Source organism: Schistocerca gregaria, chromosome 2, assembly GCF_023897955.1.
Source record: "Schistocerca gregaria isolate iqSchGreg1 chromosome 2, iqSchGreg1.2, whole genome shotgun sequence".
Lineage (NCBI taxonomy): Eukaryota > Metazoa > Arthropoda > Insecta > Orthoptera > Acrididae > Schistocerca > Schistocerca gregaria.
Genome location: NC_064921.1, coordinates 367281378 through 367299942, shown reverse-complemented (window position 1 = coordinate 367299942; position 18565 = coordinate 367281378). Strand labels below are relative to the sequence as shown.

At 41.9% G+C, this 18565-nt stretch overlaps 1 protein-coding gene across 5 annotated transcripts in view; it reads left to right on the top strand.

The window, feature by feature from the left end:
* The window catches only part of LOC126337083 (organic cation transporter protein-like), a 307774-nt gene that overhangs the window by 83394 nt on the left and 205815 nt on the right, over positions 1 to 18565 (top strand). The window contains exon 1 of one of the 5 annotated variants that reach the window (XM_050001434.1): positions 14315 to 14509. The exons of the other annotated variants lie outside the window; for them this stretch is intronic. The gene's annotated coding sequence lies outside the window, so the exon portion shown is untranslated. Of the gene's footprint in view, positions 1 to 14314; positions 14510 to 18565 lie in introns of those variants that run through there. 5 annotated transcript variants of the gene reach the window in all.

Below are 18565 nucleotides of genomic sequence, written 5' to 3'. Positions count from 1 at the left end.
TCCATTAAGAGGGCTACAGCCGCATTCCAGACTCAAGATTACTGCAATACCTAATATACACCTCATAGCACAAAAACAAACGCACGTGTAGTACGAGCAAGGTTCTTTTACATAATACATCTCATGGAAACAGAATACACTTCCTGCAGGATACACAGGCATGCGTGATAGTGAAACTGAGTTAGGATCTGCAGGACACGTTATATTCTTGGCCGTAATAGCTGAAGTAGCGGTTCGAGATTAATCTGGTTACCAACGATACTGTAAGAGAAATTTGAGGGCTAGTGATATCAACATTAACCTTGTTTTTATTTACTTAAGTTAATCTTACTCATTTGGACATTGTGTTTTAGTTTTCATTCTATACTGCAAGCTGTAGAGGGGGCTGTTTAGCAACAGTTTCTTTGTAGTGTCTCAGTTCTTTTCATCTAAGTGGCAGACAAGCTGGCAGGGAGCAGGGCGATCCCAGTAGGGAACAAATTTAAAAGTAATCTCGAATAAGTGAGAATATAAAACAAATTACATAAAACCGACTGAAAGAGAACAGGACAGAATAATATAACGTAGAACTATAACTGTCAATGGACATAAGAGTGAAAATAATAATAAGGACCAAATTAATAATAAACACGAGATAAATGAACTTTTTCGGCGTTAGTAGTTTCCTCCATTGTTTCTCGGAAAAACAGTCTCATATTTAAAGGGTGAAAAGTAAACAAAATTCGTTTTCGTCCTTTTCTTCATTTTCCGTCGTTCCTCGGTTGCTTCAGAATTCATGGAGGTGTGTTCCGTCTATGTATTTAGTTGCATACACGTGAACATACCTCCATAAAAATACGTTTTGTTCTACTTATGAATTTATTTCATTTTATGGGTCTAAATGTAAGAATCAAAAACTGCAGTGCATTAGTAGGCGTGGTCCTATTGGAGCTCATGTTATCCTACCTGTTTTCGACCTATGAACTGAGTTAACCAGTCGCAGAGGAACCCACGTTTTAACGTGGTTCCCTAGACCATTGTGTAATTTTCATTCTTTTATATTAGCAGAGCTTTGCTAAACATGAAATGACACGTGACAAAAAAAAAAACGACAATCATGGCTTATTAGTAGCGATCATTCCAGTGTTCACCTAAAATAATTTTGGAAAAGCGAAACCAGGGTTTCTGTGCTTGGTAACGAACACACTCTCCGTCTTCAGCCACGAGTGGCCTACCGGAACCATCCGACCGCCATGTCATCCTCAAGGAGGATGTGGATAGGAGGGGCGTGGGGTCAGCACACCGCACTCCCGGTCGTTATGATGGTATTCTTGACCGAGGCCGCTACTGTTCGGTCGAGTAGCTCCTCAATTGGCATCACGAGGCTGAGTGTACCCCGAAAAATGGCAACAGCGCATGTCGGCTGGATGGTTACCCATCCAAGTGCCGGCCACGCCCAACAGCGCTTAACTTCGGTGATCTCACGGAAACCGGTGAATCCACTGGGGCAAGGCTATTGCGCGCCTGGTAACAAGCTTGCATCTCTTTTCACTTGACCAACTTCCGTACTATCCAATGACTTAGAAACGTACAGTAATTTTTAACATGGTCAAATATACCCCAGATATTCTAATCCTGGTATCCCGACCTAAAGGAACTAACGCTCCGACTCAGACGTCGATACTGAGAGAGCACAACCGATGACACCTTGCGGCACGCGCTTCGAGGTGCTTCCAACACGTCAAGTGCTTCCCTCAATTTACAGCGCGTGGCCAGTATACAGGTTGATTCCCTGATGCTGGAAATGTACTAAGGGGTGCTAGAAAATAATGCCTCCGATTTTCTCCGTGAAAACTCTTGAAGATTTTCAAATAAAACAAACGTTATTAACATTCTGCATCTTTATTCTTCATGTCTACATATCTTTTTTTAAGCAGTCACCCTGGCGAGGAACACATTTCTTCCAACGAGAGACCAGTTAGTTGATACCGTGACTGTAGAATCACCTCTGCTTGCACTATTTTACCGCCGTCAAAGCGATGTCCTCGAATGTGCTCTTTAAGTTTTTGGAAACTTCGGGGTGATAGAGAACGGTAAAAGTGTGAATCCGAGGTAAAGGACCCTGGTCCAAAATGACCAGATAGGAAGTTAGAAGCGAAAATTGTTCTGATACATCTGACATTGGAGTAAATGTACAGGTACTTAGGGCAGGCAACTTTCCAAGGTAATAGTAAGAACTTAAACAAGGAAAAAATGTCTAATAAACATGGGCTCTAAAATGTGTACCTTAAGAGGCACACGTTTAGTAGCAGGGATGTGTTTCATACCAGCGAGTATCAACAAGTGCTCTGATCTCTTAAGCTAAGCACTTTAGAATCGTTGTTGACAGGACTTTTTTTTTCTTACTTGGTCCAAACTACCACCCCTATAAGCTGCGAACCGGTACTTGCATTCCGCTATCAGAAGTATCAAAACAATGTTCGCTTATAACTTCCTATCCGGTAGTTCTGGACCAGGTTCCCTTACCTCAGATTCACACTTTTACCGTTCTCTATCACCCCGAAGTTTCCAAAAACGTAAAGAGCACATTCGAGGACATCGGTTTGACAGCGATAAAGTAGTGCAAGCAGAGGTGATTCTACAGTCACGGCGTCAACTAACTGGTCTGCTTAAAAAAAGATATGTAGACATGAAGAATAAAGATGCAGAATGTTAATAACGTTTGTTTTATTTGAAAATCTTCAAGAGTTTTCACGGAGAAAATCGGAGGCATTATTTTCTAGCACCCCTTAGTACATTTCCAGCATACATTCTGTGTGGGCGACCAGGAGGATACCTGCTCTCAGTTAGCGCCTCGCTTGGAAGTTGCTCAAGGTCGCACGAGTGCGGCACGGCAGGGTCTGCTGGTGACTGGAACTCGCCATCTGTCAACGCTGACTGATCCTCGCTTCGGTTGACAATCGAGTACCATACATATATGTACCAATTCAGTGTCACGAGACGGGAAGGAGACTGATAAATATGGCTCGATATATACAATGACTGTCGTAATTCTCATCATTTGAATAAGAAGTAATGAGTTGATCGGACTGCACGTTAATCAGTGTCTGATGTGATTTGCATATAAAGAAATGAAAAGTGTCAGACTGGGAATGGCTTGAAGCATTTCAACGCAAAGCTTGTGCAGATTGGCACTGCGTGCACCAGGGAGCATGTAATGCACATAGGTCATCTGTTAGAAGAGATGTTCCACAGACTGACCATTGCTTGAATTTTGTCTGCATTGAAAGCCAGTCGCTACTTCAGGGATAAGAGCTCGGATAAAGTGCTAGAAGTTCCCACGCCATCTGAACGCCTTGTCGTCTGTATGCAGTGTGCGCTGGATGCAGTCAGTAACTGGAACGTCGGCTGTGAAAAGAATGTTCACGATCGGCCCCAGCAGCGAGAATTGCGGCACACCGGCATTAATGCTGCTGTCTGAGAACATACCATTCAGAACACGTGTGTAAACTGTTCTTCTTTGCAAATATACCCAGAAGAGACATCCTTGTGACGTGGACCCTTGATTCGAAAGTTTGAAGAGGAAGCCATCATTCCATACCTTGTGGAAGAAACGGGAGGTGTCCAGGATGATGTTTCAACGAATTCCAGCTTTCTGTTGCGTCCATCACCTCCTTCACCAACAAAAAAGTTGATGAGTTGTAGACTGCCCGTGCATGACCTACAATACTCTTCAGGGATAAGATTTTCTGCTTACGTATTTCACAGTAGTCCACACATCTATAGTCTCTCAAATAGTTTAGAGGTCGTCAGTACTAGGGTGCTTACTCCCTTCATGATATGCTGACTACCTCGGTATGTTTTTATGCATGGTACAGTGCCCATTCAGTCTACGTCACTGAAGGGAGCTGTGATATAGAGGGCAGAGTTCAAGGACAGTAGCCTTAGGTCTGTTAGTCATGTCCTGAATCCTTTGGGATCTCAATACGCTGAAGCTTGCGGTCCATGTCTTTGGGTGTAATTGGGTCAGTTGCATCACTGACGTCCCGTAAAGCCAGAAAACATAAATGGTTCGAATGGCTCTGAGCACTATGGGACTTAACGTCTGAGGTCATCAGTCCCCTAGAACTTGGAACTACTTAAACCTAACTAACCTAAGGACATCACACACACCCATGCCCGAGGCAGGATTCGAACCTGCGACCGTAGCGGTCGCGTGGTTCCAGACTGTAGCGCCTAGAACCGCCCGGCCGCTTCTGCCGGCCAGAAAACATAGCTGCTAAATAGACTACTGTTCTACCTCCCCGCACATGGTTTTGTTTGCTACGCTACTTAACAGTAAAGACCGTCAGACTGTGGTCACAACGGTAACATCTGATACATGTACGGGCAATATTGTTGGAAGGTTGAAGTGGAAGGCGCTTATCGTAGTAGCAGCAAGTAAGAAGGTAGGTGCTGCGTATTGCTGTCAGCACAGATGAAGACGGAGAATTCTTTGCTCTCTGTGTTTCTGAAGCATATCGCCTTCAGTTGTATATGAACCATGGCCGGTTTCGTGACGTCAAATCACATCTTCAGGTGTACATCTACAAGAAACGATACGTGCAACAGATATATACGTATCCTAATAATCTGTTGTCTATGACAACCAACATAAAAAACTCACAGGTCAGTAAAACATTGAAGTCCTAAAATGGGAGAGAGGGGAAACCAAGATTTTCAAAATAAAGTACCATTACCCGCAATAAGGAGGGCGTCATAGTCGAAATTGACCTGCTGAAAAACTGACATGTTAAAAGCGCGTTTAGCTACAATGTAAAGAGCAATATAAGGAAACAAGAAAAATTAAAATGTCCCAGCTAGCAACAAGGAAGTTCATGGTTAACAAAATTCATTCCATAACAGGAAGCGGCGGACAGCAAACCTACAAACGCATCGTCGTACAGGGCCACACTGCTAGTCAGTATACCCATGCGTGTCACAGAGGCATCATACACATAGCGGGGAAAGTTACAAGCATTTTCCCGAGTGTCCAGATGTGATGGGAATGACTCAGACCCCCGTTACACAGCACACTCATATAAACTATAAAATACTTAAGTGTAAAAATCATTAACATTAAACAGACCAAACGCAACAGCATGTAACAACCATTCCAGGAGCAATAACCACGCGATGGCATAATTACAACGTTATCTCCTTGAAAAGCAGGCAGAATTCGACAGTATACTGTAATGTCGTAACTCCACTGACTGTTAAGGGTTTGTTAGAGGTACAGCTTTAGATGCTGCATAATTTCAATCTCTTCCAGAATGTGTAAGATCTTCTCGTTTACTTCTCTGTGTAACACTTTTAAATTATTAACTACGCCTGTCATGGAATGGCCAGAATGACGTAAGTGGCTAAGTAAACTTCGAACTCCTCTGATTCTAGAGTTCTTGGATGCCAATACCATACCCTTTGCCAGTCTGCCCCAAACACTTGGAAGGATAATTGTCGCAACTGGTGCAACCTTCTTTGGTCAAGATTCTGTGGGATAAAAAACGATGGTTTTATCTTTTTTGTCATTAACGCTTTGCATACTTTCTGTGAAGTCGTGCCAAAGTATAGTATCCCATGGTAACCAATGAAGTCGTCTTCTTCCTCGTCCAACCTCCAAAGTGTGATTTCATTTCACTAACGTTTGACCTCTGCCTATTCCTAACGAATTCTTCTGTACGCAGTATACCATTATTAATATTATTTATGTCAGTGGAATCGTATCCATGGACATGTATAGTGTGCAGAATACACTGAAATTATCGATCATGTGTCTCCTTAGACAAGGGTACACTGTCAAGACGATACATCATTAATCTAGAAGCTGCCATCTTGTTCGCAAGAGGGTTGATTAGAACTGCGGTGTATGACAGCATCCGTCATTGCGGCCTTTCTAAAAATGACATACTCAATCCTTGTATCCTGTAAGGAAATTTTTGGTTCTAAATAAGGTAGCCATCCTTCCTCGCGGTGTTGTGGTAAACTGGTCCTTTTCGTGTACAAAATTCATTTTATCAACAAAATCACAGCAAACCACCTTAGGACCGTTGTACAGCATCTGCATCATAGTACAATTTTGCTAGCGTATGAGGGAAGCCGACCAGCAATATCACTTTCAAACTTAGTCATAAATATATTAGTAACCCAATATAACAACTGTGAGTCCATGGGCAGACCATGCTTCCGAAAGATTTATTTCAGAATCATGGACTACATCAACTGCGGTTATAATGAACAGAAAGCTATTTGACTTGGGTCTCGTGCCACTTGCTCCAGCTGTTGCCTACCCTGGTAACTGGCAAATCTGTGGTAACCAGAGCAATGGGGCCCTGTTTCTGCTTCTGACTCTCTCTAGATAGATTTGCATGCTTGATAAACCCTCTCTGTCGCTTGTTAACATAATACCGCTCGTGTTTGCTTTCATGTCCGCCCTGATAATCGCTATACTAATGGCTAGAGCGTTACGTGATAAACCGCTCATTGTTATTGCGCATAGTCGTGCCACCCTCTTTGTTACGTGCACACCACTATAGCCTAGAACAACAAGCGGCGTTACTGGTGGGTCCGGCGAATAGTGGCGCCTTACAGCCTAAAAAGTGGAAGCTATTAGCCGCCGGCAGCTAGCGACGCCACCATGCTGCTTGTGGCGGGGTCCGACCATTGCCCTGGCAACTTGGGGTGTCCGAAAACCGTAACATGGCGTTGCAGTGAATTCAACGTGAATGACGGGTGGCGCCATTACTCGATCCATAGGCTGCGCGTGGTCAGCCCTATTCTTCAATAACTTGTCTTCTACAATACGGTGTAGAGAGTGCTTTTCGTAGTGCGCTAAGAAATTGTTGTATTTTTTTATAAATATGGGAATAGCAGATAGTACTGCACGTTTTAACATATCAAAATTGTACTGTTTCTTGCGGTATACATAAACATATTCAAATAAATATTTAGTTGTTTTACCCACCTGATTTAGTACTTGTTACCGGTATGTAACAATATTTTTCAAAAACTGTCAACAGCCAGAGACTGTGGTGATGTGTGTGTGAGTTGAGATTGCGTGAATGTTTTTGTGTTTTTGTGTGTGTGTATGTTGTCTGTTTTCGACGAAGGCCTTGTTGGCCGAAAGCTCGCTTTCCTACAGTCTTTTCGTTGTGTCTGTCTGCGACTCGGCATCTCCGCTATATAATGAATAGCAATTATCCTTTCCATTATAGCGTCACATCCAGTCGTGAACTTTCCATTGTTTGATCTAATTAATTACAGAAGATAACTTATAATAAGTGAAGTAACGACTAATACATGAATTACCTCTCACTTTCCACCAGTCTTTTCGTTGTGTCTGTCTGCGACCCAGCATCTCCGCTATATAGTGAATAGCAACTATAATTTTCATAATAGCGTCACATTCAGTCCTGAATTTTCCATTGTTTGATCTAATCAATCACAGAAGATAACTTATAATAAGTGAAGTAACAACTAAAACATGAATTATCTCTCCGCCCGTTGTAGCCGCTCGGTCTAGGGCGCCTTGCCACGGTTCGCGCGGCTCCCCCCGTCGGAGGTTCGGGTCCTCCCTTAGGTGTGGGTGTGTGTGTTGCTCTTAGCGTAAGTTAGTTTAAACTAGATTAAGTAGTGTGTAAGACTAGGGACTGATGACCTCAGCAGTCTGGTTACATGGATACTAACAACCAGCACCATGAATTACCACAGTCCGTGTACCAAGTTTTCTTCTGCTGAAAACCTCTTGTTTAGTTCTTTGTTAATTCACATTATATCTTATTTTATGTAGCCAAGCCAAGCAATAAGGATTTTGACATTTAACTGAAAAGTGTAGTTTCAACCTCACTTAGTCAAAGTACAGAGCAATTAAAAATTAATGTAGGCATTACAAAGACCGCCTAAGGGGTGACGAAAGGGTTGCCTAACACTATGGCGATAGAACAGTAAGGGGCTGCATTGGTGTCTCAGTTTCTGACAGGCATATTTTGAGCGTGTTCACCAAAGGTGCGTGGCTGTCACAGTGCGTGTTGCTGAAGTGAGGGATCTTAAAGAGACCGTCTGCCGTTTTACTCACGCACATGTTAATGTTGCATCCCCCCTCCCTCCGTGATCACGCCACAAGAGGGCGGAAAAAGCATACGCACCCATTCCTGCTTCGGATCACGTTCAGATTTCGTCAAATGGTTTCGAACGGTCGCTAGTGGTTCATTGAGGATGCGGTCCCATAATGCTCTTAGAGAACGGTTCAATCACTCAACGGTGTTAGCAGTGTGATAGATTGTCCAATACGTCTTCCTGTTGCTCATCGCACTACGAAGTGACTTTTTCACCCGCAAAATATGTGGAAATCACCGCCCAACTCCATGAGGCATTTTTGTGTCGATTCTGAGCGGCCACGTGTCTGAAATGTTTTCCGCGGCCATCCATAAGAAAACGCTGGGTGTCGCTGTTCTGACCTCAGTCCCGGATTTGTTTTCAGCATAGGAGGCAGTATGTCAAAACAAGGCGTGAGACGTGGATAAGAGGCTCTTTGACGACATTCTCATCGTGCAACATGTCCACCGTTGTGTTGGACAGAACTGTGGTGAGATTTGGTGCCAACGTGAGATCATTAACCTACCTTTTGTTGCGAATAAATTTTGGTTGTAAAGAGGTAGTAAAAAAAAACCTTGCAAGACGCTGAAGATTTACAGCATGAAAACGGCATTTGTAGTAAGCGATAAACATTTTTCCTTTTATCATTTTCTGAGGGGTTCAACGAGAAAAAGTACCGTAATGGTTTGAAATTATGTCTAAAGTTTATTGCAACCCACATAGTGCCTCATTCTCAATGGATGAATAGAGTCTGGGTAATTTGCGCGCTTGACGTTCCACTGCCTCAGGACGTATATATAGTTTCCAGCTGTAATACTTGTTTCGCTGTGATGAACCTTTAATGTAAAGTTATACCACTTAATGAGTAGATTACATAGCATTTTAAATTTTTAAACTCGGTCAATAAGTATATTAAATATTGAAAATATTTCTCTTTGTTACCCCTTGAAGTTATGTAGCCATTTAGCAATAGCGATACCTCTCGTCTTGTTCACACGGAAAATACTTAAGCAACAATCCATTTCATGCAAAAAAAATGGTTCAAATGGCTCTGAGCACTATGGGACTTAACATCTGTGGTCATCAGTCCCCTAGAGCTTAGAACTACTTAAACCTGACTAACCTAAGGACGTCACACACATCCATGCCCGAGGCAGGATTCGAACCTACGACCGTAGCCGTCGCGCGGTTGCAGACTGTAGCGCCTAGAACCGCTCGGCCACACCGGCCGGCCACTACTAGTCATAAATGTAACAACAATCAAATCATTGGATGGAAATCGACACTGTTGCACTAAAAAAGGCGAAACTGGTTTGATATGCTGGCACACACTAAGGATACAAAAAGAATCGATTATCCTTATTCATTATCTTCCAAAAGATAAAAAAAGTACTACGTCAGTCAATTGGACCCACTGGATGAAGAAAAGCGGACGACACTTCGACTCTAAAATAAAAACGTCACTTTTATCATGACAATACACCTCCTCACAATGTTGCTTTCTCAAAGGGAAATGTGATGTATACACTGTCCGTCCAAAAAATTCCGAGACCGACTCTGTTCCTTGTATATAGTGGACCCCAGCGCAGTAACTATCGAGGCAGCTTGAACTAAGAACTGTAAATAGTGTGCATTCATATAGTCAGTTGTGAACCGGCAGTGTTAAGTAATGGACGTGCGGCCATAGCATGTCAACGTTAATGTATCACTAATCGCAATGGTGCAACATCTGTAAATCAAGTATTCAAGACACTCTCCAAACTGTTTTGAAGGAGAGAAAAGTGTGTACAAAGTTTGTACCATAGACCCTGACTGCCGAATAAAAACAATTATGTGCTGGTCGCCTGCCACGACTTGACTGAAATACAAAGCACTGACAGTCACGAGTAACGAGGCGTGGTGGTATCAGTACAAACCTATCACAAAACAACAAAGCGCTGAAACTCACATGAAAGGTCAAAGCTTTGACGAGATAACAGACATAACCACCATCTTAAATTACCTCCGTTTTTATAAATCTAGTCTCGAAAGTTTTTGAAATGATTGAATATGAAGTATAAATTAATGAAACAGCAATCCCATTCTGATTTCCACTTTTTTCCACAACTCAAGAAATTTGATGCTGGAAAAAAGTTCTGAGCCCATAGGAAAGCTATAGAAGTCCTTGGAATCTTGAAAATGTGCCAGAATCGTTCTTCACGTAGTGTACCTACACACTCGAAAAACAGTGGACGAAGTACATTTAGTTGACGTCGAAAAACAAATGCAATTGGGCCTACACGGCTGTTCTGACACCGTAGGAACTCGGGTAGTATAATTCTAGTCATACCGTGACGGATCTGAAGACAATCTGTCGGTTTAGTGGAGCCATTTCCCTATAATAAATTCATCATTATTTCCTACCCCTATCTCAAACACGAGGAAACCTGCTCTCCCCTTTATCCGACATACACATCAGCTGTTCTAGCGTTAGGTAGGAGAGCGCTCTCCCGCGTCATAAACTTTAACGTAGCATTGGGCCGCTCCATAGACTTTAATGTAGTGGTAATACATGTCGGAATTTAAAGCTGGTGTCCTCAGATCTAAAATTCTCACACTGTTGTAACCGGAATATTTTTATCAGTGCGACTGTGAGAAGACTGATTAACTGAAGTATTGTGTACTACAAATTTACAATTTGAGAAGTTCCTGAAATTATATCAAACTGAAGCAGGACTTTAAGCCTATTCGAGGGGTCGTCATGTGATCAGTGGCTGATCAACATTAATGATTTGATTGTTATTCTTGATATTTTATTGGGTAATGAGTATTCTATACAATTTCGGGATTGTACCTGGATGATGTCGACATCGACGTCAACGTCATCCAGCTCCAGCCCCGAAACTTTATGGAACTGTTATTTCATTGTTAGTCTGGTCCTGGGAGAAGGGGGGGGGGGGGGGGGGAGAGGACTGTGTTTAATTGAGGAGTAACTGAAAATGAGAGGCGTTGAACGAAACTAAATTTCTTGTTGTGTATATTTCCTTTACGCTGGGTGTCGTACAAGATGGCAGTTATCAGATATCCTGACGTTCTTTCCACTGTTGTAGATGGAAGCTGGTAGATTTATTTGTATAATGCAGCGATTGTTCTGACTTTTAATCTGGACGAACAAAATTTGTTTCCTGTAGCATCCAATACATTATATTTCGTCCAAATTTATACTGTCAATAATCCTTAATTTCCTGATTTATTATTACGACTTTCTTCGGTTGATGTAATTGCATTTTATCATTACATTTTAAAATACTTTCAAACTTTCATGTGATAATTATGACAATAACAGCGGTGACCACTCTTTAAGTTGCCATAATAAATCGAAGTCTACTTGGGAACAGGAAAAAGAAGCGACAAAAATTACAGAAGTGTAAGGTTATTAACAGTACCATTGTAGGAAACACAGAAAGTCATAACATCATGTAACTGATACATACAGGTACCGCAAGGTGCAGTTTGTTAAAAACGGTAAGAATGATACAAAATTAATTTAAAAATTCTATGGATGGTTAGCTTTGTATCATTCATACTACTGTTGACGAACTACACCTTACGACGCCAGGTATGTATGTGTTACATAATATTTCGATGTTTTTTATGCTTTCTCTGATGGATTTGTTTATAATCTTACAGTTTTGTAATTCCTGTTGCCTCTATTTTTGTTCTAATTAGCCCTGAAGATGAAGTAGCGGGCTGACGCCTTGTCATACGATCCGTGAATCTTTGATTATAAAAATTAAATGATCGAGCCTTTTTTTCATTTTTTATTACAAAGAATCACGGATTGTATGACAAGGCGTCAATATTTAAATTGCTTTGGACACTCCATACTCTGTCAATGAATGTATTGGATGATATGCCTTCTTGCTTTGTTTCTCAAAGAACCTTCAAGTTGAGACCAGTTGGTTTTTTAATTACATACATCCGGCTTATTCTCGGCCGGGTACTTTTCCTCAACATTCCAAGAGTATGAGGGATTCTTTCAGTGCCTTTCCTCTTCTCACAATAAGACACAAATAGTTGTGATTTTCGTTGTTGAGATCTATTTCATTCAGAACCGAGCCAGATGATATCCTCGGAATTAACGATGTTCTCAGGACTCATCTTTAGATATAGAATTTGTACGTGTCAGTTCTTCGACACTTTGTCCGTATCACTATCCAACTTCCATGTCAGAAATGGAACAGTGCATCCCTGTTCGGACCATCGTTTACGTTGAAATTTCATGGTTACAAGTACGATGCCCACTGTTCATTAACCCCAGGAAGATTATATGAGAATTCGCTTCCACTCATTCCCATTCTATTTTAAACCTTCAATTGGCTCTGGCGAATTGCGAAAGAATGAAATTTTAGTTCCTTGTACGCTGAAGAAGAAAAACGCAACATCAAAAAATAATCGGAGTAATAAAATTTTGGAAATACATTTTTCTAGGTAACATAATAAAGTGATTAACATTGCAAGATCACAGGGTAATGTAAGCGCGAGATACGCCGCTGCAAAATCGAAATGCTCGAACATTAATAATCGGTGCAAACGCCACAATGTCGAGCGCAAGCATGCAGTCATGCATGTATTGTGATATACAGGTGCCGGTTGTCAGTTTGTGGCATCGGATTCCATTTCTATAGCATTTGGTCAGACAATATAGGGACGGTTAAGGTGGTTGTGGAGGACGCTGGAGTTGTTGTCTGCTAACGGCCCATAGTGCTCATCTGGAGAGCGATCGAGCATGCCAAGGCAACATGTCGACACACTGCAGAGCATGTTGGTTTCCAACAGCGGTATGTTGGCGAGTGTTGTCCCGTTGGAAAACACTCCCTGGAACGCTGTTCATCAATGGCAGCACTACAGGTAGAATTACCAAACTAACGTACAAATTTGGAGTCAACGTGCGTAGGATAACCGCGAGAGTGCTCCTGATGGCATACAAAATCACATCGCAACCATAATATCAGGTGTAGGTCCAGTATCCAGCATGCAAACAGGTTGTTTGCAGTTTCTCAACTGGCTTCCTCCTACCCAACACAAGGATGTCACTGGCACAGAGGCAGAACCAGGTTTCATCAGAAAACACAACGGACCTGCACGCTGCCCTCCAATGACCTCTCGCTTGACACCACTGAAGTCGCAAATAGCTGTGGTTTGGGTTCAGGGGAATGCACGCTACAGGGTGTGTGGCTCGGAGCTGTCTTTGAAGCAACCGATATGTAACATTTCGTTGTGTCACTATAGTGCCAACTGATCTCAAGTTGTTGCTTCAGATGCGGTACGGCCAGAGCCAAACGCCGAACACGATGGTCTTCCTTCTCGGTAGCGCCGCGTAGCCATCCGGAGCCAGGTCTTCTGGCGAACGTACATTCCCGTGACCACTGTTGCCAGAAGTTATGTACAGTGCCTACCTTCCTGTCAAGTCTCGTTGCAATATCGCGTAAGGAACTTCCAGCTTCTTTCAGTCCAAATTCCCGACCTTATTCAAACTGATTGAGGTGTTCATAATGGCGACAGTGTCACCTTAAAGGCATTCTTAACTAACATCAACTCACCGCTTCCAATCTCGAAGGTAACTGACGCTCACGTGCGCTCCAGCGTGTATTTAAAGCAAACCTGATTTACGTCTTCATAGTGGCGCCACTAGCACGACTTTTATGAGAGTGGAGCGAAATTTGAATAGACATCCTGTTTCACATACAGACACACGTCTACCAACTTTCGTTTATGTCACACGACGCCTTCTTGGTGTTGCGATTTCTTTTCCGTCAATGTGTTAGGATACTTACACGCTTAATAACATTTATCGTGTAATATTGATAATGATAAATGTCCGCTCTATCTAATCATTTCGATTACTATCACCAATTATCAAATGAGTATAGTTCTTACCGCCTCCGATCCATGCTCTACACGAGGCACAATGCGCCTAGGGAAAACAACAGGCGCGCCCTGTGACGTCAGAGCCTAAGCCTACAACGTGCAGTGCTAACAGAAGACATTCACCATTCGGCTTCCAGATATAATTTCTTATGCAACGCCACAATGAATTACAATCGCGGCAAGCATTATTTGTGTTGAGACACAAGCGGTCTGAGGATGCTTAATAGGGGGAAGGTGGGGGAGAGGGGCGGCAAGCGCCTGCGCAGGACGCAGACGCACAAGAAGGCGTGACCGCTCTGTTGTGCCTGTACATCTTCGGCGCGCTCACTCCTCGCCGGTGGCTCCAGAGACAGTGGACGCTGGCGCGGAGGAGTAGCCTGCCCTTCTGCTAGTGGCCTGATCACCATTGTCGTCTAAAACTGTCATTGACAAGCTGCTAGCTGATATTTCAATTTAGGAAACGATATAAGGAAGATATCGTAAAGCAAAGGTAAGTGGACTAACCAAATTAGTTGCAAGGTACATGCAAGTGTGTACTATGAGACAACAGCATCTTGTGTTATTAGTTTTTGCCAGACTTCCATAAGAAAACCTACTCGTGATGAACTGCAAAAGATACGATCTGCTTTCTTCCTGTAGTCGTGCATGAAAAGTCTGCTTGCATAAACAAAAAAATTGTTGTGAGACCCCCTGTCACCCGACATCAGTCACATATGTGTCTGTTTACACGTTATTAATACCGTCCAAGCAATAATCGTAACTACAGCCTTTTTTCGAGGTTTATTCCAAAAGCAAATAAATCACAGAAAATATATTTATACCTCTATACTCAAGTATTTTGTCAGTTGTTGTTATGAATGTACTCTTTATTTTATTTTTCATACAGTCTCTGCAGATAACCATACTTTTCGTTTTTTACGCGAATACAGAAAGCCCAGGTTCGTTTCCCGTTCCGAAACCCAGTTTTAGCTTGCAAGGAGAATTGATTAATGTGTTCGTTACAGTGCAGAGTGATGTACGCACGGATAACAGCCTGTTATTAGATGAAACATTGAACTTTATTTTCTATCGGTTGCTTCTTTTCTGTTCATGTCGCTGAAAACTGCTCGCGATCAGCTGCAAAAGATATTATCTGCTTTGTTCGTGTAGTCGTGGCAGAAAAAGTCTGCTGTTATCATAAAGATATAATAAAGTCAGTTGTCAACCGTCTTGAACAATGTTTTGAGGAAAAAAATATATATTGGTTACTTTTCATTGCACCAATAGGATTCTGATTGCTTTCCGGAGAATATACGAACAAGCTTTCAAGTTCACTTTTATCTGTCACACATCTTTGTCAATAAGTTAACAGTAAAACAAACTGCTAGTAGCATCAGTCTCCCTTTCTGAGCTAAAGTTGATTTTGATGGAGACGGGGGAAGATAATTGCTTGTTTCGATATTATAACTACGAAAATCGTTATTACATCTAAACCATAATGGCTTACACTCAGCTTCAGTCATCAGAAACCTGATTACGAAAAGTAATAGTCTCTAAGACGATCATGGATATTATTATTCTTAGGGCGCGCTTTTTTCAAATGAAACATATCTGCCTTAAAAGTGACATATACTGAAATATTTTCTATAGGAAATTATTGAATAAAAATCAGCAATCCACCTAACTTCCTGATTTGTGTCCCTGTGCGAGTTGGAATTATGAGAACTGCAGAACTGGTTGACATGAGTTGTTAAACTAATTCCAAAATACGGCTTTTTTCAGTTTAAATTCTCATCTAAAGTTTTTAAGATCGTGCTCTTAATGCATTGCATCCCACAGTGCGCTGAACGGAGTACTCTGTCTAACTTAAGTATGTATGAGGCCACTTGCAGAAAATCAGTCAGTCACTATTGAAAAGTCCAATTTATAAGAATTAAATTAAGCTCTGTGAAAGTTAACAGATTAGATTAGCGTGCCTGGCTAGGACTCAAGCACAGGTCCTTGCTCGCAACAAAGGCATCCCAACAGTACTTAACATGTCAGGCACTTGTACGTACTTCAAATTTCTTCTACTGATGAATATCTTCTGGGAATGATTATAATGCTCTTTTCATTTGCAAAAAAGAGCTAAATATGCTGTGTATTAATTGGAAGATCATTTACACAGATCAAAGACAAAAATAACGAAGGATTGTGCGTTATGGAATGCTATTAATGATTACAGAAAGATCTTGCCTTCTACGTTTGTTGGACAACGTAATTATTTTCTTTGAGTTTGATGTGTGCCACGAGTCAGCTCCACCAATAATTCCAAATAGAACGAATACAACAATATAGAAACAATGACTGGTGTCACATTGTAATTTTAAATGAATGTTTGGTAAGTGCATGAATAAATAAGAGATAACGGAAGTACAGAAAGTTCCACAAATGAAATGTAATGTCAAAAAACAGAAATTTTTTCATAGTTCTGTCTTCGTCCACGTTTTTGCATTCCATTTATAGCTCCTTTCCGGAGACTTTCTCCGTAGTCAATAACTTCTGAGCACTTTGCTTTCAGTGTACATCGCTGGACAGAATAACTGTAAATTTCATAGCCACTTCACAAACTGGGAGAGGACAAAGATGCAAACTCAGCACATTGCCATCTCCAACACGATGTAGTAAACCAATTGGCACTCAAAACAGCTTTCATCCGTCTCAGAATGGATAAATAAAGGTCCTGTGTTGTTTTTAAGGGACTCTTATGCCAGCCTTCCTGCAAAATAGTGGCAAGTTCAGGTAACGGCTATGGAGGTGGATAGCGATCACCCGCCAAACTGTCCGTAGACGATCACAAAAGTTCGACAATACTGGGATCTGGTGGTGACGAGGAGGGGTCGAGGGAGGGGAGGGGGTTGCGACATTTCATCTTCGTGCTCACAAAACCAGCCCTGGACGAAGCAAGCTGTGTGAATAGGAGCGCTGTTGTCTTGGAACACGGCATCACCTTTGGGGAACAAACATTGTACCATGGGATGGACCCCATTAACCAAAATGATCGCATAATGCTTGGCAGTAACACAAGCATGCAGAGTAACCATGGGGCCCCATGGAATACCACCATATGGCTGCCCAAATCATCAGTGAATCCTCGCTGTGTTTCATTCCTGGGTCGCAGACTCGACCAGAAGTAGGAAACAGTGTGAAACAAGACACATCCGACCAAATCACTTTCTTCCATTGCTCCATAGTCCAGATTTTTGATGTCTTCGTTACCACGTTCCCGTTAAAGACATTTGCATCACTGAAGAGTGGTTTTGGAATTCCAGCTCACCATGCAATTCCCTGGTTATGGAGTTACCTTCGTGTTGTTTGGGTGCTGACATTCAGTTCAGCAGTGACTTTTGCAGATGTCGTCCTCTTATTTTTGGCCACAGTTGACTTCGCGATCACTCAACACGCACTTTGCGCAGTTGGGTCGACGTCGTACAGTGCCGCTTGGAACACCAAACACTTCAGCAACCTTGGTTATGGAAGCTTCCATGATACAAGCACCAACAATATCCCACGTTCGATTTCACTTGGCTCCTAAACAATACACTCACAGCTACACAGAAAATTATTCTGCCACGACTGACATTTGCAATTTGTTGAGGTCATTGCACAGATGCCGTTCATGGTGAAATATAGTGGCACAACCTGTAGATCTGTCTAGCATTTGCATTTACGTCCAAGCATGCATTTCTCACGGCGTTTCCGTACTTTTGTCCAACCCTTGGACACTACAAAAGAGAGCTGTCGTTCAGCCATAGACGCAACAGCTATATTTCTCTCTACGTAGTGCTACATGTCAATATTTAAAGTACACCAGTTATGTTGTATCGCTCTTGATCTTTTTTTCACAAGTTACTGTGACATATACAGCACATGTATGTATGAGGTTTTCTGTCGGTGATGAACCCAGTGCTTTGTTGAAGAAGGCAATTCTCAGTACAGTTCCGTCGTTGGAAATGAACTTTATGTAGAGACTGGTCCGTAGTTTGTAGCGATGATTACATTGTGGGTATCTACACCGGTATCCACGTTGACATGAGACGATCACCAAAATGCAAATTATAACGAAAGTAAAACGTATGAAGACTCGGGAAGTTTGTATGGTAAATTTAACCAAAGTAAGACAAGACCATTGTTCACTTGCATGAATTCTATCGGAATACGTCCGTTAGAAAGGGATAACATTCTGACTTTCTGGTTTCAGTTTCAGTATGTTATCAGTTCCAAGGTATACCTAACATGTGTAGAGCTACCGCAGAGGTTTGTGAATGAAACATTCTTTTGATAAAATCTGATCCAACAGCACGATGTCAAGGCATTTCTTGACGGCGATCATACTATTACACTCTCGAGTCCGTCAAAAAAACCTATGTTTGCCGCCAAGTAGTAACGTAGGTTAAACGAGCAGGCTCCTAAAATAAGATAACTTGTTCACAGAACACTGATTCAGTTACACAACGTTAGGAAATTAAATACCGTAAAACTTTTTCTTAGTAAGCCACAGAAAGATCTTTCCTTTTTAGAAAATTAT